Source organism: Chiloscyllium plagiosum, chromosome 18 (genome assembly GCF_004010195.1).
Source record: "Chiloscyllium plagiosum isolate BGI_BamShark_2017 chromosome 18, ASM401019v2, whole genome shotgun sequence".
NCBI classification, from domain to species: domain Eukaryota; kingdom Metazoa; phylum Chordata; class Chondrichthyes; order Orectolobiformes; family Hemiscylliidae; genus Chiloscyllium; species Chiloscyllium plagiosum.
Genome location: NC_057727.1, coordinates 13,764,807 through 13,778,492, shown reverse-complemented (window position 1 = coordinate 13,778,492; position 13,686 = coordinate 13,764,807). Strand labels below are relative to the sequence as shown.

General features: G+C 39.5%; 1 protein-coding gene across 1 annotated transcript in view; it reads left to right on the top strand.

Moving 5' to 3' along the window:
• The window catches only part of LOC122558862 (guanine nucleotide-binding protein G(i) subunit alpha-2), a 245,413-nt gene extending 241,408 nt beyond the window's left edge, over positions 1-4,005 (top strand). Inside the window, exon 9 of the mRNA XM_043707721.1 lies at positions 646-4,005. The gene's annotated coding sequence lies outside the window, so the exon portion shown is untranslated. The remainder of the gene's footprint in view (positions 1-645) is intronic.
• The last annotated feature ends 9,681 nt before the right edge of the window (positions 4,006-13,686 follow it).

Sequence of the window (13,686 nt, the reverse complement as noted above, 5' to 3'; positions counted from 1 at the left end):
GCCTACGTATGACACTAGACCCACAGCAAAGTGATTGACTTTTAAATGCTGTCTGGGCAATTGTGATGGAGAATAAATGCTGGACTAGGTCACATAGTCGTAGAGTTGTACAGCACAGATACAGACCCTTTGGTCCAATCTGTCCATACTGACCAGATATCCTAAGTTAATCTCCTCCTATTTGCCAGCTTTTGGCCACATCCCTCTAACCCATTTCACGTACCAGTCCAGGTGCCTTTTAAATGTTGTAATTGTCCCAGCTTTATGTCCACATCCCACAAATGAAATAAAGATGACTTGGTATTGTGGCATCTTGATTTGTTTTACTGACTGATGCATAGGCATATGTGATTTTCTGTGTTTGGTATTGTGAAGGTGTTCATGCCAACTTTGTGCTGACTTGTCTGTCGCACAGATCATCTGTGAGGCTTTTTCTGATTAACTTTAAATCCTCAGCTAGATGCATTTCTCATCCTGTGGGGCCAAAAAGTGTGAATCCAATTATTTCCATACCCTTTGCATTGTGTAATTATACTTCTACAGGAGTAATAATGAAACTGTACAGTTACGCCACAGCATAATGTGTATGTAATGAGACAATTTTGCAGCTCTTTGAACTTACTGTTTTTTTTTGTTTTGTTTCAGAGTTACTTGAACTGTTCAGTGCGGAGGACCCCAGAGGAAGGACTGCACCAATAAAATCAGCTTTCTGCTTTTAACTGCTTTTTACAAGAGACTTAAGACCATCAATGCATTGCCAACTTTCCCAATCTTTTTATCCCCCAATGATGCAGAATTTTTACTATTTAATTAATTTTATTTTTTACAAAAATGCCTTGTTTCAGAGGAGTGCAAATATCCCTGAGCTGAGTTAGCAAGTGCTTTGCTAGTGTTAGCGGAACTCTCCGCTCTATGATTATGTCAGGCATGGATACATTTTTTTTTAAAAAAGTGTTTTGGTTGCTTAGAGCATGTAAGAAGTTATAAATGTGATCATCTTCCAAACAGAACAGCTTAGCAAAAACTGGTCATTGCACCAATTTGTTGATTTCCCTGCTGGCAAAAATGAATTGCTCCTTTGTGTGTGTATGTGTGAGAGAGAGGGAGAGTTTTTCAACCAAGTTGCATGTAAAACATAGATGTCTCCTATTCTTTACACAACCAGCATACATTCCTAAAGGATTTTAATAGGTTGTAAAAGTTGCTTGAGGAAGGCTTTATTAGCTACTAAGCTGCAAGTTCATTTAACATATTTAAAATGTAAGTAATCTACCATGTACTGGTATTAATTTTGCTGCAGTAAGTTTTGTGCCTTGAAAATAACTTTGTTTACAGTTGTAACTGAGTTCTGCTTTAATTTTAATGGTAAGTTTTTTCCTTTCCCCTTAATTTCTGATGGAAATGGTTACTTTTGGCATGTCCAAGCAAACAATACTGTATCCGTGGAGAGGGCCAGTTTGACGATAGCCTGTTCACTTTATTCAAATGGAGATATTCTATTCAAAATGATGCAGGAATTAACTCCCAAGTACTAACTGGGATTTTGCTATACCTAGTGGGTCAAATGTTTAAATCCACTAAGGATTTCTTTTATATACTTTTCAGTCTCCTTTTATCCGGAGGAATAAAAGTGCTCCCGCCCCCACCCCATCATCTCTATCAATAATTCCTTTACATCCATCTCCCACATGGATAGTCGTTCGTCAGTCTGTCCCATGAATGGCTACAGTGGCCATTCAACATCCGTGCTCATTTATATGATTGCTTTTCTATTGTATTTGCCTTTATACTCCCTGCAAATCTGTTCCCCAATTTCTAACGTTGTGGGAATGGATTACAAAATTCAGTGTAAACATAATGTAGTTATTGTAACATCTCCCTGCTGCTTGTATCAGTCTTTTCTATCTAATCCATCTAACATAAATGGGTTTGTGGCAACAGTATAGCATTCCATCTGGAAACTGGTGAGAACTGAAAAGAGCATCCATACTGAAGGCATATAGGCCTGAACAGAGCATAACACTATGAACAATTAAGAATGACATGTTCCTATCTTCTGACCAGTGCTTAAACTACCTGTACCTTCACTGCTGAATTGCTAAAGAAAGCATCTCAGTAAAATTCTCTTCTGCAGCTAGCAATCTTCACCCAAGCACCCTCTATTGTTAATAAGCAATAGATATAAAGTTGAAAATTTAAGATATCTCTCTTCTTGAGCAAAATCTAAATTGCTCGCAGAGTAATCCTAAGTCATTGGCTGCTTCCAGACACACATGTTGTTTGTTTTGATAATGATAGAAATTTAGTTTGATGTTTGACGCAACTTGGTCTTAAAGGGACACAATTCATGTAGTTGATTTCTGTCTTAACTGCGCCCCTTCAGTTGAGCATTCTTCCAGTTTTCTATAGACCGATTCATCAAATCCAGTTTAGGTTCATGTGATTGATACCCTAGCATTTTCAACCAGAAAAGAAGAAGCCTTCATTTAGTCTGGTAATATCCAGTGCCTGTAAAAATTGAAGCTCAAAGCCATTTATTTTTCATTTGACTCTTTAGTCTGTTTCTCTTCGCTTGTTACACGCTCTTAGTTTAGAACAGGTGGTGTAATTAAAAATACTTGTGGCTAAGAAGGTCATCAGAATTCTTGCAGCAGATTGATAAATAACAATTCTGTGGGCTTTTTTAAAAAAAATGCTTTACTTGTAGTAACTAATTTCCATTGCATTTCACGTACCCCATTTTTAACAAAAAGTACAACGCACCTTGCAGGTTGTTTGAGCACTAGTGGTGGCTTTTCCAATTTCAACTTGTTTCTCAGGCAATTCTTCATCTGTGCGAAGAGCTTTGACTATTTATATTCCTTCAAATCATCAATTACGAATGAACGTCAAGTGTATGACTTTTGTAAATTTGGAAGAAGGGTCTGTCTTGGTTGCACTTGGATGTAATTAAGGTTTCTAAATTTTAGGATTCCAATTTATTCTGTGTCTTGTGTAACTCTGTAATATGTTTTATGTACAGTAATCCATTTAAGCACAATGTTGCAACAGGTTGATAAGTTTTGTAAGAAACCTAGCAAGATCCCCTGACATGGCAGCACTTTTAACATTCTGGATATTAACCAAACATTGCCAATTTGTTTTGTTAGGAATCTGAAGTGTTGGTGTTTAAATTAGATATCGACAAACATTTTTAAGTTGAATTGGAAAAATTATTATTTCTTCCTTTGTTTAAAAATTGTTCAATTGGATGATGCAGTTTTACCAGCTAATACATGGAGCATGAGGAAGATTGAACCCTGGAATCAGTGCCAGTCTCTGGAAAGGTGAAACATAACTTTTTGAGACACTGACGTGTATGTAAGCTGGATGTTGCAGACTCTTTTGATTGCAGTAATTTTAGTTAAACAATGTAGTTTTTACAGGTAATTTTAATTGGATGATTTTATTGCAACAACAAAGAAATAGAAAAGCTACCTAGCTACATGCAATTCTTTAATTTTAAGAGAAATCTCTTCAAGCTATTTGCAGTCTTTCTATATTTAATTTTTTTTGTTTTTTAAATGCAGTCATTCTTGAGCTTGCATCGTAATGTAGATTACAGAAACTACGTTATAGATAGGGAGAAGTTAATTGTAGAAACTTTGTATTCTGAGAATTAAAATGTTCTAAATATATGAAGGAAAGTTCAAAACGGATTAAATATTTTGTTAGTTTCTTTTGTTCAAGCTTTTTCTGATATCCATGTGTTGGCTCAGATGATACGCAGCCAGTTTTGCAGAGAGTAAAGTTAACCTTTTTGGGTGGGGGGGAGGGGGGGTTTACTATCTGACAATATTTGACTAGTTTTTATTGTCATCGTTACATTGTTACTTACACACACCCATCCCTCTGTTTAGTTTGTAATGAGGCCAGATGCATTGCAACCATGTATGTTTCTTACAGTATGTTACCTGGTGTAAAAACAAATAAAAGACCAAATTAATAAAATACTTTTTAGTAGGATCCCAGTGACTTGTCTTGATTTAATTTTTCTGTTTTGCCAAATATTTTCTCATTTAAAATTAATCTTGTCTTTACCATGTGGTATTTCTTAATCAGAGAGAGCTGCTCCAGTTCACTGCTAATGTCATTGCTACTGGTTCCTTGGCCATGTTCCCAGAATGGCCTGAGCGCATCTTTTACCTTAAGCAAAATAACGTTACACGAGTTTGCTTCAGCATTGCTGTGCACAGGCATTTCACCAAAGCAATATTTAAAAATACCATTATGAACACAACATACAAAGTCAGGGTTTTCACATCCTGTTATATTCTTTGTAAAGATGTTTCAGCTTGAGGTTTCCTCCTACTATTTGGATTTTAGGAGTAGCTTCAAATCCGAAAGATACATTTCAGTGTTTGCTACTATAAGGGGTTGATAAATTTGGTCGGGAAGCAACAGTCGATTTGCTACTTCCCATTATCTGCTTTTATTTGATACGTTTTGGGTTTCATGCACAGGGACCCCAAAACCCCTCTATGCTGCAGCTTTCTACAGTGTTTACCTATTTAGATAATAGTCAGTACTTAAGTTTCCTGCCAAAGTGCATGACCTCACATTATTCTGTTGTATTTCATCTGCCAAGATTTTGACTGCTATAATTCCTCTGCAGACTGTCATCCTCAAAGTTTGCCATCCCATCTATTTTTGTCATTAACAAACCTGGCAATAATACATTCATTTCCCTCATCCAATGTGAAAGATATATTGTCAATAATTATGGCCTCAGCACTGATCCATGCAGCAGTCCACTAGTTACAGTTTCCCATCCTGAAAATGGCTTCCCTATCCTAATCATGTCTTCTGATTGGTTAGTGCTTTGACCAAGTGTGACCCCCTACTTGTGGGAGCACTGACCTTATATAGAACTTGGGGGAAAAAGAGAATTGAGGCTCAGAATTGCACCATCTGTTGTGACTGATCCTCACCGGTCTCGTTGATCCTCACCATTGCTAATGCTCCACAAGTCCCATCCCAACTTACTTAATCTACTCTGTCAATGTAAGTTTGTTTCTTTTCCACTCCTGTTTCTCACTTTTCCAAAAATATTTGTTATTCATCTGCATGAAGCAGCAAGTTCCACATTTAACCACTCTCTCGGTAAAGATGTTTCTGCTGAATTCCTTATGGAATGTGTTAGTGACATGCATCAATTTTTCCACCGAAATGGAAAACTCTACATCTGTCCTATCATGCATTTCAAACTGTTATTAGAAAACCCCTCGAGTCTTTTGTTGAGAAATAGCTTCAGTCACTGACAGCTGTAAGCTCTCAGACTGGTCTCATCTGTGTGGATCTCGTATTATTTTCAGTACAATGCCACATTAAAGGAAGGATGTGAATGCACTGGGGGAAGAGGTCAGAAGTGACTTACAAGAATGGTCCCAAGGATGAGAAACTTTGGTGATGAGGATTGAGACTGTTGAAGGCTTAGAAGAAATCTGAGTGGTTTTCAAAATTGTGTGTGCTGGGATAGAATGGCTAAGGAGACCCTTATCCTGCATGTGAAAGAAACAAGGAAAAGACAGTATAGCTTTAAAATGATTTGCAAAAGAACTAAGGTGACGGGGGGTTGGAAAAAAGGTTTCATTTCAGCAAGTATGATGTGTAGGTGCTGGTGTTGGACTGGGGTGGACAAAGTTAAAAATCACACTACCAAATTATAGTCCAACAAGTTTATTTGGAAGTACTAGCTTTTGGAGCACTGCTCCTTCAGGTAACTGCAGCAGGATCATAAGATAAACTCTGAAGTACTTCCAAATAAACCTGTTGGACTATAACCTGGTGTTGTGATTTTAACTTTCAGCAAGTACTTAGGGTATGGATCCCTATCGCTTGAAAACTGTAGCCTGTAAAATCTCTCGCCGTCTTCAACTGATCCAACATCCACAGCTATATTTTGGATTTCCATGGCCTTGATGTAGCAAACATGCACATCATTTAACTCCTACATGATGTAATACTCTTCTTGATATTGTTTTCTTATTTAGACTCTGTTTCTCCTCTTTCTGGGGGAACTGTTTTCCCATATTTACTCTGTTATACTTGGTCCGTAGCCTACTATACCCTGGCATTTGAAATGATCATCCAGGTGCATCTTAAAAGTTGCGAGAGTATCTGCCTCCACCACCCTCTCAGACAGTACGTTCTTTATTTCTGCCACCCTTGGGATGCACTTTTTTCAGATCTCCTCTAAACCACTTATGAATTATGCCTTCTGTGTTCACATGCTATAGCCGTTAATGGCTATAAACAGCAAGGATCCCAGCACCAATCTCTGTGGTACACTGCTGGTCACAGGCTTCCAAACACAAAAATATCTCTCCCCCATCACCTTTTATCTCTTGTTTGTAAGCAATTTGGAACCAATTTGACAACTTGCCTTAGATCCCTTTTGGACTAGCATTCCATGTGGGAACTTGTCACAGGCCTTATTCAAGTCCATATGTAAACGACATCAACTGCATTACCCTTACCAATATATTGAATAATCATTTTCAGAAACTGAATTAACTTAGACAGGATCTCTCTCTAACAAAGCCATGATTACGAGCCTTGATCAACCCTGTCTTCCCAAGTAATGATTAATCCTGTCCCTCAGGCTTTTTTCCAATAATTTCCCTACCACTGGCATCAGACTAACTGATCTGCAATTATCTGATTTATTCATGCTACCCTTTTTGAATAAAGGAACCAGATTAGCTAGCCTCTAGTCATCTGGCACAAGTGAGTACTGCAGATGGTGGGATTAGAATCGAGAGTGTAATGTGGAAAAACACAGCAGGGCAGGCAGCATCTGAGGACCAGAAAAAAAATGACATTTCGGACAAAAGCCCTTCATCGAGCTTCTGCCTGAAACATCGATTTTTCTGCTCCTTGGATGCTGCCTGACTTCTGCTTTTCCAGCACCACACACTCAACTCTAGTCATCTGGCACTTTATCTGTGGCCAGTATTAAACATCTCTGCCAAGCTCCAGAAAACTCTGCAATTGCTACCCATAGCAGCCTGGGATACATCTCATCAGGCCCCCAAAACATTTGCTCAATGTCACTGGAACAAATTAGCCATTTAGGTAAAAGTAAAATGATGAAATACTACAGATGCTGAAAATCTGGAATAAAACAAATTTATGGAGAAACTTGACATGTCTAGCAGCATCTGTGGAGAGAAAAACAACTTTCACTTTCCTGTGTGCTATTTGTAGAGAAGTAATGGTGTGCAGAATAGGGTGTTGCAAGTGAATAAAGTTGTGATTTTTCTCTCAAAGTATTTAAAGATATAAAAACTAATATAATTTCCCTTCAGGGCGGTAATCATTGAGAATCACCGAAGGATGCAGATGTGAAATGGGGTTTAGAAAATAATATTAAAGAACAAGAAAAGACTATCATGACAGCCTTATGCAGAATCATTGTATGGTTTATAATAACACATTAAATATTCTTCCCATACACAAACCAATCACCATCTGTTGAGACCCTTCATCACGTATGATTGATCTTGCTATTTGGCAATATTGCAAAACAGGTCAAGTAATTGCAACAAACGAAAACAAATTGCTGAGGAAACTCAGCAGATCTGACAGCAACTTGGGTGAGAAAGCAGTGTGAATATTTCAAGTCCAGTCTCACTTCTTCAGAACAGTTAATTGCAACCAATTTTATACCCTGCCCAACTGATCTCAAAGTCCCACAACCTTGCTACTGATAATTAGATCACCTGTCTTCCACGTTGTCCATGTTGTGCACAAATGCAGAAGACTTTCATAGTTTTATGAGAGATTGTGAATCTTAAACCCAGTGTTCAGAATGTGCAAAATTCAAAATAACTGCAATATTTTTTAAAAATCCACGTTTGAGGGGAAAAAAGTAAAACTAAATGCTCTGCCCCTATCGGTTCTGTCCTTCAGAACTCTTAGTTCCTCAGCATTGCTGGTGGTTACTTATGAATTATAGTGTACCTTCTGAGATCACATTACAGTAATTGCAGCCACCAGACTGTTGAAATCTTTGGACACATCCCATCCTTTCTTGCACTTTACTATGATCACTTGGTTCCTGTGGAATTTAACTACTTTAATCACCCAGCTTATGTCCAATTATCAGGACCTTAAAATATCTAACATCACCTCATGATTGCTACTGAATTTTATCATGCCTTCTCTACTGTTTACTGCATTACAGTAATGACAAACACCTTAAAAATGTTTCATAATCTGCAAAATGTTTTGCGATGAGCTGAGGTTGTGAGAACTCCACACAACAGAAAGTTTTAGTTTTACACTGAGTCATGCCCAAGACTATGGGGCATGGTCGTGAATTACTCCGTTTTCTAAAACTGATTAAATTGTACACTAGAAAATGTTGATGTTGTAACCATTCTCTTTTTAACAAAAAGCGGAACTGTATGACAATTAAACCTGGTATCGAAGACCCTTCCTCCCTATAAAATGTAAGCTTTTGTTAGTGGTAACACTCATCACTGAAGCCGAAGGTCATGGGTTGGAGTTTCACTCCCATGATTTGAGCATTTGGCATGCTTGCCTTTATTGGTCCATGCATTGAGTACAGGAGTTGGGATGTCATGTTACAGCTTTACATTGGTTAGGTCACTTTTAGAATATCGCGTGCAATTCTGGTCTCCCTCCTATTGGAAGGAAGTGAAACTTGAAAAGGTTCCAAAAAGATTTACAGGATATTACCAGTGTTGGAGGGTTTGAGCTATAGGGAGAGGCTGAGTTTTTTTTCCCCTGGTGCGTCAGAGGCTGAGGGGTGACCTTATAGAGGTGTATAAATCATGACAGGCATGGATAGGGTGAATAGACAAGGTATTTTCCCTGGGATAGGGTGGAGTCCAGAACTAGAGAGCAAAGGTTTAGGATGAGAGGGGAAAGATCTAAAAGAGACCTAAGGGACAACTTTTTTACACAGAGGGTGGTACGTGTATGGAATGAGCTGCCAGAGGAAGTGATGGAGGATGTTACAATTGCAACATTTAAAAGGCATTTGGATGGGTATATGAATAAGAAGGGTTTGGAGGGATATGGGCCGGGTGCTGTCAGGTGGGATTAGATTGGGTTGGGATATCTGGTCGGTGTGGATGAGTTGGACCGAAGGGTCCGTTACCATGCTGTACATCTCTATAACTCTAAATGGAACAAGATTAACTTAGGATATCTGGTCAGCATGGAGGAGTGGACCGGAGAGTGTGTTTTAATGCTGTACATTTCTATGACTATATGTAAGCTCACTGACACTTCATCACCGTACTGAGAGTGCTACGCAGTCAGAAATGTGACTTTAAAATGAAGTATCCTCTCCCTTCCAGTGAAAGGGGACTATTTATGGCATTTTTTGAAAGTGGTTCAATAGAATTTTCCCAGCATTCATCCTTAAATGAACATCACTCCAATTATCTGATCATTAATCTTGTTGCTAGTTGGATCTTCCAGTGTATATTCCAGGTCAAGTATATTTACCTGTGTTACAGCAGTGACAACATTCAAAAGTAGGTAACTGGCTGTGAATCATTTTGGGGCATTGTGATCATGAAAGGAGTTATATAAATACAAATTTGTTCTTTTTATTTTCTTTCCTTTATAAAGGCATCTGAGTGAAACTATCTGATTTGTTTGTTTTAAGCAATCGATTGAGGTATTAATGTTGCTATCCAGTCTGGTCTTATAGATAGACGAGTTTGGGTGTTGCCATTTTCAGTCACTTCTAGCAAGAGCCATTTTCCACTCATAGCAAAATGCTCCCCACCTTTACCAATCCATTTTTCATAAAAATCATTGACTTGATGGCTGTTTAACTTGGACATGTGGTCAGTCTGATGATGCACAATTGTGGATTCTTCTGACTGAGTGAGGTTTGCACTTCATCCATTTATTTCAGCATTCTATATGTACTGGATTCCAAAGTGGAAGGGGTTACAATTAAATGCCATTGAGCTCTCCGTGCTCAGGGCAAAATTGAACTCCTGTCAAGCGTAGTGTAGCCTATCACTATCAAAGTACAAACCCAGCTACACTGCTGGGGTTACTGCCGACCCGATGAGACGTTCAACTGCTTTGAAACACAGGCATGACTTCTGCCTAGGTGGAACCTGAGCTTGCATTTTGCAAGTGGCAGCCAATTCAGTAGTCTTTGTTGGGTCTGTGGTCTGATTACAGACAGCCCGATCCCAAGAGCTGCTGTTACAAATGAAAGATTTTGCCTGGTGCATGAGGACACAGCACAACACTGTCTGCCTGCTGGGAGGCCATGCAACAATGCCAGTGGTGATGGAACCACTAGGATTCACCAGGAAAGCACTGCTGGAAAAGTATAATGGTAATGAGAAGGGGTTGAGGATCCCATATTATTTTCCATTCATTTCGCTAATGGCCTGGAAAGATCTGAGCAACATTTCGGTGCCGCCCACAACAATGTATTTTTATCTTGGAAAGTGCAGGAACCTTAAAGGCGAACATTGTTGTGTGAAAGTTGTGCCCTCAGTGTTACATCTTTCCGTCTAATGGTTTGGAAACATCTTGCATTTTATTCCTTGTTGTCTAGGGTAGTATGAATGAGTGGACAAGCTGTGTTTTTTAAATAGTGTGGGAGTAGAAAGTCTAAATTCACAAAAGAATGTTATTTGAGGTTTAGGGTGACCAGTTATGACTTAACTCATTATCAAAGCGACAAGTGAGTTATACAGTACCTGAAATGACCCTTTCCAGTGCAGATTAGAGATTTTGTCAGGAACAGAATAATATTTATTGGTTCTCTTAAGCAAAGTATTTTTCACAGCTCTCTGGAAATACTGCAATTCCCCACTATCAACGTTCTGTGGGTTACCATTGACCAGCAATTCAACTGGACCAACTCTATAAATAGTGTCTACAAGAGCAGGTCAGAGGCTAGGAATCCTGCAATGATGTTCCTACAGGAGACTATAGCGCACTGGAGTAACTGTCATGGGATTGTTATTACAGAGGTTTACAATTGCCTCTACTGGCAAAATGAGTCAACTCCTGTTGTATGCAAATTTCTGGTGTATCAATCATCTCCTGACTCCCTAAAACCGGTTCGTACCCCACTTGCCTGGATGAGAGCAATTCCAACAACACTCAATCTTGATACCATCTAGGACAACATAGCGTACTTTGGCAGTCCATGCAGACCTTCAACGTTCACCCCCTCCAGCTCCAACACACAGTACACACCGTTGCTACTATCTACAAGATACACTGCAGAAATTCACCAAAGCTGCTTACACATCAACTTTTTTTTATATTCACTTGTGGGACATAGGTGTCACTAGCTGGGCCAGCATTTATTACTTGTCTCTAGTTACCCCTTGAGAAGGTGGTGATGAGCTGCAAACTTGAATCACTTCAGGTTGACCCACAATACCATCAGGGAGGGAATTCCAGGATTTTGACCCATTGACAGTGAAGGAATGGCGAAATATTTCCAAGTCTGCATAATGAGTGGCTTGGAGGGAAACTTGCAGGTGTACATATGTATGTGCTGCCCTCTTCCTTCTAGATGGAAGTGGTTGTGGATTTGTAAAGAGCTGTCTGAGGATCTTTGGTGAATTTCTACAGTATATTAGATTAGATTAGATTACTTAAAGTGTGGAAACAGGCCCTTCGGCCCAACAAGTCCACACCGCCCCGCCAAAGCGCAACCCACCCATACTGCTACATTAACCCTTACCTAACACTACGGGCAATTTAGCATAGCCAATTCACCTGGCCTGCACATCTTTGGACTGTGGGAGGAAACCAGAGCACCCAGAGGAAACCCACGCAGACATGGGGAGAACGTGCAAACTCCACACAGTCAGTCGCCTGAGGCAGGAATTGAACCCGGGTCTCTGGCGCTGTGAAGCAGCAGTGCTAACCACTGTGCCACCGTGCCGCCCACTATGTTGCAGATAGTACACATTGCTGCTATTGATAATGGGGGATTCAGTAATGGCAACATCATTTGAATATCGGGATAGTAGTTAATTTGTTTCTTATTGGTGATGGTCATTGCCTGGAATTTGTGTGACATGAGTGTTGTTTGCCATGTCAGCCCAAACCTGGATATTGTCCAGATCTTGTTGCATTTGAACATGGGCTGCTTCATTATCTGAGGAGTCGTGAAAGGTGCTGAACATTTGTGATCAATGGCAAAACATTCCCACTTCTGACCTTATGATACAGACAGTTGAAAATGATTGGGCCTAGAACAGTACCCTGAGGAACTCCTACAGAGATGTCCTGACCCAGATGAATGACCTCCAACAATAAATGCCATCTGCATCAACTTAACCTTGAAAACACCACCATTTAGAAGGTCAAGAGCAGCAGACACGCGGGAGCATTGACCATCTGCAAGATCCCCACCGGCTGCTTACCATTTGGGGTGGCATGGTGGCTCAGTGGTTAGCACTGCTGCCTCATAGCACCAGAGGCCAAGTTCGATTCCAGCCTCTGGCAATTGTCTGTATGGAATATGCATATTCTCCCTGCGTCTGTGTGGGTGCTCCAGTTTCCTCCCACAGTCCAAAGATGTGCAGGTCAGGTGAATTGACCATGCTAAAATGCCCATAGTGTTAAGTGCATTAGTCAGAAGGAGGTGGGTCTGGGTGGGTTACTCTTCGGAGGTTGGTGTGGACTTGTTGGGCAGAAGGGCCTGTTCCACACTGTAGGGAATCTAATCTAATCATGACTTAGAAGCACATCATTGTTTCTTCAGTGTCACTGAGTCAACTCCCATCCCTAACAGCATTGAGGAGATATCTTCAGCAAATGAATTCAACAGTTCAAGAAAGTAATTCACCACTTTCATTCAAGGATGGGCATTAATTGCTGGCCTAGTCAGTGATGCTTATTAATTTTGTAAAAGTTGGAAGAGTTGATCATTTGAATACAACTGGAGTTGTCTCATTTTTCTGGTAATGGCAATTGTAAACCTCTGTAATCATAATCCCATGATAGTTACTCCAATGGGCTACAGTCTCCTGTGGGAATATCATAACACTCCATGTTGGGAATGGTTGATGTTTCATATCTTCAATTCAATGTATTGGATTTGGGTTTTATCAATAGTATACCAAATAAGTGATTTCATTTCACAATAACCAGATGGCAAAAATGCTTTCAAGTCTGTTAATGTACATGATTCCAGCAACATCTTCACATTTGTTCTTAGATTTTTCACCTCTAAATTTCTCATTCTGACTTTGTGTTGAATATTTCATCATATTTTATTTTTGTTTAAAGCAGTTCTTAATTTTGGATAGTGGATGAACTGATTCTGATTAAAAAATAGCCAGTGATGTTAACAACAAGAATGATGAAATGTAGGAGGTCATTCTGCCCAGCATGGCTATGCTTTCAAAGAGTTAACTAGTTAGTCTCTAATCCATATTTCTTAAGTTAGTTTGTCTCAGCCTTACTTCCAGACTTGAAAGGATCCACGCTAGATCACTTGTTCCCAATGGAGTTTAGAAATGTGAAACGTGATTTGATGTGTGTAAGATCTTAAAATTACCTTAAGGAACTTGCTGTACAAAGGATGTTTCCTCTCTTACTGGACTAATTTCTGGGATGGCCGGACTAACATATGAAGAGAGACTGGATCAGTTAGGGTTATATTTACTG